This window comes from Sturnira hondurensis, unplaced genomic scaffold, assembly GCF_014824575.4.
Source record: "Sturnira hondurensis isolate 20B ecotype Veracruz unplaced genomic scaffold, ASM1482457v3 Scaffold0021143, whole genome shotgun sequence".
Lineage (NCBI taxonomy): Eukaryota > Metazoa > Chordata > Mammalia > Chiroptera > Phyllostomidae > Sturnira > Sturnira hondurensis.
The window spans coordinates 22,839,151-22,848,140 of record NW_028093774.1 but is presented as its reverse complement, the minus strand read 5'-3'; the positions used below and the strand labels follow the sequence as shown (position 1 = coordinate 22,848,140).

Sequence of the window (8,990 nt, the reverse complement as noted above, 5' to 3'; positions counted from 1 at the left end):
TTCAACGGGAACCTGATCAACAAAACAAGCAAACAAGCAAAATATAACCAAAGACACTGAAATTGAGAACAGGCTGACAGTGACCAGAGGGGAGAGGGGAGGGAATTTCAAGGGTAAAGGGGAGGGGTTTGCAGGAACAAGTATAAGGAACACATGGATAATAACAAGGGTTGGGGGTAGAAATGGGAGGGAGGTTGGTTTGGCTAGGGTTGGGGGCAGCGGTGGGGAGAAAATGCAGACAACTGTAATTGAACAATAAAGTAATTTTTAAAAAAAGAAACAATAGAATAACACAGACTTCCCATCTGCCAGTGTCACCCTGAGCTTTCACTGTCATTCACTTAGCTGGGCCACTCTCCCCAGATGAACCATCTCAAAACCCAGCTCTTTGCCCTTTGAAAATGGAAACTTACATTTTCGAATGAAGCACATGGATGTGTATTCTTTTGCATTTTTTGCAGCTGTAGTTTTTGAAGGAAACACAGAATTCCTAAAACTCAGCCTGGACCAGAAATTGAAAACTATATACCGAAACAGGACGGAATAAGAGGTTTAAATGTTTCCCTCTCTGAGAGGTCTGAGGCTGCCTGCCCCTTCTCCTGTAAGATGAACGTGTTTATCCTATGGGCTTCTATGGCAGAGTCACATCAAGGCTTTCAACAAAGATATCCAATGACTTCTTCAAATCTGATAGGACTGTTGATGACTGTGATACATGAGGCTAAAAGAAAAGTTATGGGTGAGGCATAGAAGCTAACTTTGAGCTGTAAGACTTTCTCATGGCCTTTGCCCCCAAAATAGCTCCCTGTCAGCAACCATCTGCAGCCTTGGTCTGACCCTGCCCCGAACATTTGGCATGTGGAGGCGGGCCCAGCTGTCACAGAAGAACACACAGATAAACTTCCCAGTGTTTACCGACTTCTCTTGGACTTTTGCATATCCTCACAATAATGGTCATATAAAAACACAAGCCAGAATTCAGGAATGTGCCAATAACAACTCCCTCATCACAGGCTGGGCTAGATTTCTAAAAGCCTCAGATGCTGAACACAGCTTCTCCAGGGAAGGTGGTAAGCAGGGTGCTGGGGGCGGGGGACAGTTGGGGGCCACTGTTCTTTCCTCTTGCCCCTGGCCCACCTCACTCTAAAGCTCAGGGCTGGTCCACTGCAGGTCAGGGAGATATAGGTGAGGGCAGAGTGGGGGAGGAAGGTAATCTCACCGTTTACATCAGCTTCTCCTCACCTTCCTTTGTCTTGAAGGTCCTGCCATTGTCTTACCTTCCCTGTCTCTCCCCACTGCCCCCCCCCCCCCCCACCAAGAGACAGATTGCATAAAGCTTCATGTAGAAATTGCTGAGTCACCTCCCTCTACACCATTGATTCTCCCCTGCCCTTCTTTCCCTACATCTCCTCCATAGCTGCATGGGGATGTTAAAAAATGTGTATTTTTAACTTAACGGGGAAAACGATATATGAGATCTTCCATTTGAAAAGAGAAATTGAGAGTGGCAATGTGGTTTATTTAAGGACCCTTCCTACAGAAGATCCAGGCAGAAGTCAGACCAGTTTATGCTAAAAAGCATAATACTAATGTATTTCAGCACTTTAGGGAAAAAAACCTCAACCTAGTGTATTCAGAGAATTCCCATCAAAACGACTGAGGTGAGGACTGTAAGGGATGGGAAACCAGAGAGTCCACTGGCCAGGTGAGGTAGAGGAGGTTCAGTAGTCAGATGCGGCAAGACTTTCATTTCTCTTAGAAAGGACCTCTGCACCAAAGGGCGGCTTGGGCCAGCTACGGGATTAACATTTACATTCTTCAACAAACAACGAGTGTCCTGCCTTTGCCACGCATGGTATTAGACGTGGAGGATACAGGGTAAGCAAACAGATGGGGTTCCTGCCCTCATGGAGCTACTGCAGGGAGAGTTAATGCTAGATCTGAATGAGGAGGAAGAGTTAGGTAGATAAAGAAGGGAGGGCAGGGGGTAAGCTGGGTAGTGAGGCTAGTGGGCAGGAGACCCTGGAGTAAGGACTGGATTGGAGTAGGGAGAGTGAGACTGGAGGGGTTCAAGGGCACAGATCAGGAAGAACCTTGCTTGAAGACCATGTCCAGGATTCTAGTCCTTATCATACAAGCAATGGGAGACCATTGAGCTGTTTTAATGGGAGGTGGTGGGCATGGGAGTGGGCAGATTCGTGTTGGAAAAGATTTTTCTGGCTATAGTATGATTAGGGGTTAGAGGAAAGGGGTAGATTCAAGGAAGAAAGAGCAGACAGGAGCGCCTTTTGTAGCTCAGGCAAGAAACGATGGTCACTCGGGCTACACAGGTGGCAGTGATGGGAAGAGAGATTTAAGAGGCAAAATCAGCACGGCCTGGTGTGTGTGCCTCCCTTACCACCTTCAAGCTTCCTCAGGTGTGGATCTAACAGAAGCCTGAAGGCAGCATGCGCACTGGTGCATAAGAGAGCAGGTCAAAGCTAGAGCAGGTCTGCTCACATTGTCTGAACAAGCAGCACTGGTGCTGGATCCAAGGAGCATTTTCCAGCCCTCCCGCATCTTCAGCTTGAGCAGACACTGAAAATGCAGTGCAAGAGAAGGAAGCAGGCACCCAGATTATTTTTAGCAAGTTGTAGGAAATAGCCAACATCCTAATATGAATACTTCTCATTAAAACCCAGAACCTTATCCCACCCAGTTCTTGCTTCTAACATCTGCAAACTTCTCTTTTTCCAGGTAATTGACAATAGGCCTCCATGGAAGTCTTCCCAGCATTTCTGCAAAAATTTAGAAAACCTTAGGCTTGACACCATCATCCTGTTTGCCAAGACAGCAAAAATCCCAGCCGGCAAAACTTCGAGTGTGATGAAGCGGAACAGTGAGGACAGCACAGAATCACTGATCATTTCAGGATGCCTTTAGCAAGGGTTTCCAATGCGGGAGTTTTCCATCGCCTCTGAGGCAGAAGCAGTAGGGCGTGGCTCCTGCGGGGACAGCCTAGGTGATGTAATGAGGGTCTCATCCTCTTTCCTGCCTTCCTCTCTGCCCTCAGGGGGTTCCTGGGGTAAAAATTATTTTTTAATACTTTCATTTAACAACAATAAAAACTTTTTAAAAATTAATTAAGTTGAACTTGCATACACTAGTCAGTGTCTCAGTCATTACTGAACGGACCATGTTGCCTTCCAGGCCCTCCGCGTGCTTGACCTGGGGCACGTTATTGAGCTTCCCTGGGTCTTGATTCTCTTGCCTGAGACATGCAGAGGTGCTGTGTTAGCTCAGCATTTCTCCGGCTTCAGTCACTTGGGTAACGCCTTCATGATACTTGCCTTGTTGACTTTTCACTTATATAATTACTTTCCGTACATTTTTCCTCTAAATTGATTCATTTGTTTACTGAAGTCCTTTTTAAAAAATAAGTCTTGTCTATAATATCTAGGAAATCATGGGATAGATGTGATGATGACTTTTTCTAATATACATATATCAGCACATAACTAAAATGAAAAAGGTTTCTGCATATATATAAAACCAAACCACACTCTACCATGATGACGTGTAGGCCCCGCTCTGGGAAACGGCGGCCACGCAGATTTCCGAACCCTCGTGGATGCTGATGCATGATTGCTCACACCTGGCCTTACCTAGCCAGGCTTATTTGTCACAGCTTCCTAAAATAAAATTTCAGGTTTGGACAAATCAATGTCCTTGTTGCTCCTTGTAGACGGTGTATATGCATTCTGGTTCCTTCATCTAGAATCAATAATTTACTATGGAAAGAAAAACCCTGACGTAAGTAAGGAGGAATAAATTGATAGAGCACATGATTGGATGAACAAACTTCCCTTGACTGCTAGCTCAATGAAGTCCTTAGGGTTGGAATTTATTGGGTAAAAGTCAAGTAAGACTGATCACTTATGGGCTTTATTTTTTCCATGAAAAGGAGGGTTACCTATTTAGTGGGCAAATTTACCGAACAAAGTTTTGAGTGCCTCTAGGGTTCCTTTAACCTCGTCTAACAGAGAAGAGATCCAGTTTGAAAATCACTGGTGAGTAACCACCAATACATCTGCGTAGAGAAGTAGGAGGGAAGGGGAAACAACATACATGGTTTGTGGTGGCCCACAGACCATCACATTAACTACTATAGAAATTAATTGAAAAATTAGTTAATTCACAATGTGTTTATTCCACGCTAGACGCTGGATGTACAGATGTGATTGGGTATGTTCAGGGTGGTATGGCCATAGATTAGACACTGGATATACAAAGATAATTAAGATAGTTCTTTACCTGCTAGGAGCTCAAGTTTTGCAGAAAATAGCAAGTAAATATGTGGGTATGATAAGGCATCACAGGCCCCCAAAGCAGAAGTATGTATAGGACATAAGGTGAGCAATGGAGAGGGAATGTGAGTTCTATTGGAAAATCAGGCAAAGCTTCCAAGGGGATATAACCCTCAAGTTGGGTCTTGAGTTATAAATGGTATTGGTTAGTGCAGGAGGGAATGCCCTTCCAAGGAAAATAAACAGGCAAAATTATCTGGCATATTCAGAAAAGTGAATGCAATTTATTAAGGGGGGACCAGCTAGTTATCTCTGTGTGTGTGTGTTTGTGTGTGTGTGTGTGTGTGTGTGTGTGTGTGTGAGAGAGAGAGAGAGAGAGAGAGAGAGAGAAAGAGACAGAGACAGAGAGAGATTAAACTCCAGTGTATTTGAGAAACTTTTAAAGACTTTTAATCAAGGGGGTGATGTGTTCAGAACTCCATACTAAAAACTCACTCAGGCAGCTGGGTAGTGGATAACTGAGTTGAGAGGGGTTCCTAAACTTACAGGCAAAAAGCCCAGTTGAAACACTATTACAAGGGTCCTGGTGAGAGGCGGTGAGGACAGCAGCAGTGTGTACAGAGAGAAAGGACAGATCTCAGAGGTTAAAAAGAGTACGATAATGACAGAGTGGGAGATGTCTAGGAAGATGCCACAATTTTCAGTCTAGGTGACCGGGCAGTGGGGCCAGCCTCAGTCCTCGGCATGAGAACACAAGAGGAAGGATGCAGTTTGGCCAAACAAGAGTTTCTTTCGGAACTGGATTCCTTGGGGCCTGCATAGCAAAGTGCCAGGGTACGGAGGGTACGGAGCAATGACACCTGAGTTTTTCTCTGGTTCTGTTGGTATGACCTTGTTTGACTTCCCAACATCCCTGAGTCTGAGGTCTTTGTCCGTAAGATGTATGGCCAGCTCTGGCTTGATGTGAGGTCTCTAAGAGAATAGATGCGTGAAAGTGTTTTGCAAATGTCTTCACAAATGTAAATATTTATGTCTCCAGAAAAGTACAAGACGTAAAAAGCAAAGTCATCAGCCCATTTAGCTTATAAATAGGCTGAGTGAGTGGCTGCTTTGCATTGTGACAGAGCGCCCAGCAGAGCCTTCCCTGCGAAATTGCCAATATCGCTGCTTGTCCTCCGACTACGCGGCTTGATTCCTGTGAGACTAAAAGGTATTACTTTGCTCTGCAACACTCCAATTCAAGAAACATCACAACTGTTTATTTTTTCTAAATCTCATTAAATTGCTTCTCTATTCCCACTTGCCAGGGTAGCCAAAACATTCATCTTCAATCAAAGTTGAGACTCCAGCTGGATCACCCAACAAGCCTGTTTTTCACTGGCGAAATGAGCTGGCTAGAAATACCACACAAGGACCCCGACCTTGCATCAGCAGGGTATACCAATTGTTCTAGGGTAAGGCACACTTGTAGCACCTGTGAATTCAGACCCAAGGTCTTTGAGATCCTCACCCCCAGAGCGGAGAGGGCATCTGGGCTAGAGGTTTATATACCTAGGACAACTCAATAGCATTATCATCCAGGACAAAAACAAAATGAAATGAAACAGGATCTACTTTTTGGTTGTTGTTGTATTCAGAGTTTTCTGGAGAACAATCATGTTTCTATACATGAAGAGAGTTGTAATGTCAACAATGTGGGGAGGATCAAGATGGAAGGAAAACCCCCAAACTGTACAGCTGACGGTGGGGGTGGTGAGGAGCCTGTGGGTTGGGTGTACATGATGGAGCTGAAGTATGCTGATGAGAAAGAGGTATGAATAAAGATTTATATGAAAAAAAGAGGCCAGCATGGAGAAAAACAGGAATCAGAAAGCACTTTGAGTTAATTAAAATGAACTAAAAAAAACTTCCTTTATTATTCTTTCTTGCAAATTGAGAAATGGTTTGACTTGGAGCCACCAACCTTAGAATAAACATTTCTGGTCAGAGTATTTGAAATGCTAATTCACCTCCTGGGAGGAGAGAGAGCCCACATCTCTCAGAGCAGGGCTTCTAGGGTAGCATATGGGTCCTACTAGTAGCCTGTGAGATGATTGGAGATAAAATTTTTAAACATTTTTCTATTTTAATAACTACATATTTACTTTTTTTGTTTTTTATACTGATAAGTTTATTTTTTTCACTTCACCTTACATGTGTTTTTTACTTTCTAAAAGAATATATTTTATTCATTATGCTATTACATTTGTCCCATTTCGCCCCCTTTATTCCCCTCTGCCCTGTATCCCACTCCCATCCACATTCCCCTCCTAGTTCATGTCCATGGGTCATACGTATAAGTTCTTTGGCTTCTACATTTCCTATGCTATTCTTAACCTCCCCCTGTCTATTTTGTGCCTACCAATTACGCTTCTTATTCCCTGTACCTTTTTACCCCATTTCTCCCCCTCACTCTCCCCATTGATAACCCTCCACGTGACCTCCATTTCTCTGATTCTGTTCCTGTTCTAGGTGTTTTCCTAGTTTGCTTTTGTCTTTTTAATTTGGTTGTTGATAGTTGTGAGTTTGTTGTCATTTTACTGTTTGTATTTTTGATCATCTTCTTTTTCTTAGATAAGTCCCTTTAACATTTCATATAATAAGGGCTTAGTGATGATGAACTCCTTTAACTTGACCTTCTCTAGGAAGCACTTTATCTGTCCTCCTACTCTAAATGATAGCTTTGCTGAATAGAGTAATCTTGGATGTAGGTCCTTGCCTTTCATGACTTCAAATTACTACTTTCCAGCTCCTTATTGCCTGCAAAGTTTCTTTTGAGAAATCAGCTGATAATCTTATGGGAACTCCTTTGTAGGTAACTGTCTCCTTTTCTCTTGCTGCTTTTAAGATTCTCTCCTTATCTTTAATCTTGGCTAATGTAATCAGGATGTGCCTTGGTGAGTATGTCCTTTGGTCCATCTTCTTTGGGACTCTCTGACCTTCCTGGACTTTCTGGAAGTCTATTTCCTTTGAAAGATTGGGAAAGTTCTCCATTATGTTTTCAAATAAGTGTTCAATTTCTTGCTCTTCCTTTTCTCCTTCTGGCTCCCCTACGATACAGATGTTGGGATGTTTAAAGTAGTCCTGGAGTTTCCTAAGCATCTCTTCATTTTTTGAATTCTTCAATTCTTCATTCTTCATTCCATACTCTGTTCTGGTTGAATGTTTATTTCTTCCTTCTGCTGCAAATTGTTGATTTGAGTCCTGGTTTCCTTCCCTTCGCTGTTGGTTCCCTGTGCATTTTCCTGTATTTCACTTTGGATAGCCTTCACCTTTTCCTCTGTTTTGGACCATACTCAACCAGTTCTGTGAGCATCCTGATTACCAGTGTTTTGAACTGTGCATCTGATAGGATGGCTATCTCTTCATTGCTTAGTTGTATTTTTTCTAGAGCTTTAATCTGTTTTTTCATTTGGGCCATTTTTCTTTTGGTCTGGGGCACATGTTACATAGTAAGGGGGGTAACATGTTACATGTTACACTGTGGTGAAGGGGAGCAGACTCCAAGACAGCTTGTCAACTGCACAGTTTTGCCCAAGTCTCGAGTAGAGAGAGCCCTTGGGTGGTAGCACGTACCTAGCCCAGTGTGGACAAGTGGGCTGAATTCCAATGACCTGAAGGTTTGAATGGGATGATGTGCACCCCTTAAGAGTAAACTTGAGGCATTGAGGCCTTTTTTTTGGTGTGTAAATGCTGCAGCCCCTAGAACAGTGTTCTGCACACACACAGGTGGTCAACCAGCAGTTGTGAAAGAAAAGAGTGAACCATGGTGAAAATTGTGCAAAATTTTACATACATATTTACAAATGAATAGAAAGAGCTGAAGTTTAAAATGAAAAAAAAAGGTATTTGCCAGGGTGGGGCAACCCACGTTGCTGAGTTGTGACTGTCTGTAGGGGAGGTGTTTGAGAGGGAACAATACTGATTGCTTGGCTCTTGGCTAATTTTGAGTCACTTCCTTCACTACCCACAAGCAAATTGGGCCCTTCTGGTGCTGATTTCCAGGTGGGTGGTATGTTCCAGGACCCTGTGGGTCTCTCCAATGAACTCTCCTGTGAGGCTGGGAGTTTCTCCTGTCACTGAAACACCCACAGGTGTTTATCTATCTCTCTTCCCAGTTGTTCCTTCTGGTTTATCTGCATGCAAATGTAGGACCACCTGTTCCACTGCCTCACCCGCTGTGGTCCTCCAGCCGCCATCTTGCTGGGAGTCCTCTCTGCCACGGCTGCCTGACTCCGGCCCTCCTACTAGTCTGGATGAGTGTTTCTTCTTTAACTCCTTGGTTGTCAGACTTCCATATGGTTCGATTTTCTGTCAGTTCTGGTTATTTTTTTTAAATTTGTTATTGTCCTTCTTTTAGTCATTCGAGGAGGCACAGTGTGTCTACCTCCACCTCCATCTTGGCCCTGAGTCTCCTACAATTTCCTTTATGACTGTCATTATTTCTCACAAGTCATGGTGTTGTGTAAAAAGCAATGACATGGCATTTTACTTTAAATTTGTTTAAGCAAAAAAGTGGTTTGACTAAAGAAAAAGTATTAAAAACAGATAAAAGAATATAAAAAAAGAAAGGTAGTGTCAGAGTGACTGAAGTTTGAGAAACATCAACGTTTATGCTACCTTTGGGTGGAGAAATGGGAAGGAAGAAGAAATAACTTGCAGGGT

The 8,990-nt window shown here is 43.3% G+C and overlaps 1 long non-coding RNA gene across 1 annotated transcript; it reads left to right on the top strand.

Annotated features, from left to right (window-relative positions):
* Positions 1 to 649: 649 nt before the first annotated feature.
* On the top strand, positions 650 to 6,235 carry LOC118976745 (uncharacterized). Its single transcript, XR_005064343.1, has 4 exons — positions 650 to 1,070; positions 2,737 to 3,001; positions 3,190 to 3,307; positions 5,594 to 6,235. It is a non-coding gene; the product is annotated as an uncharacterized LOC118976745 (long non-coding RNA).
* The last annotated feature ends 2,755 nt before the right edge of the window (positions 6,236 to 8,990 follow it).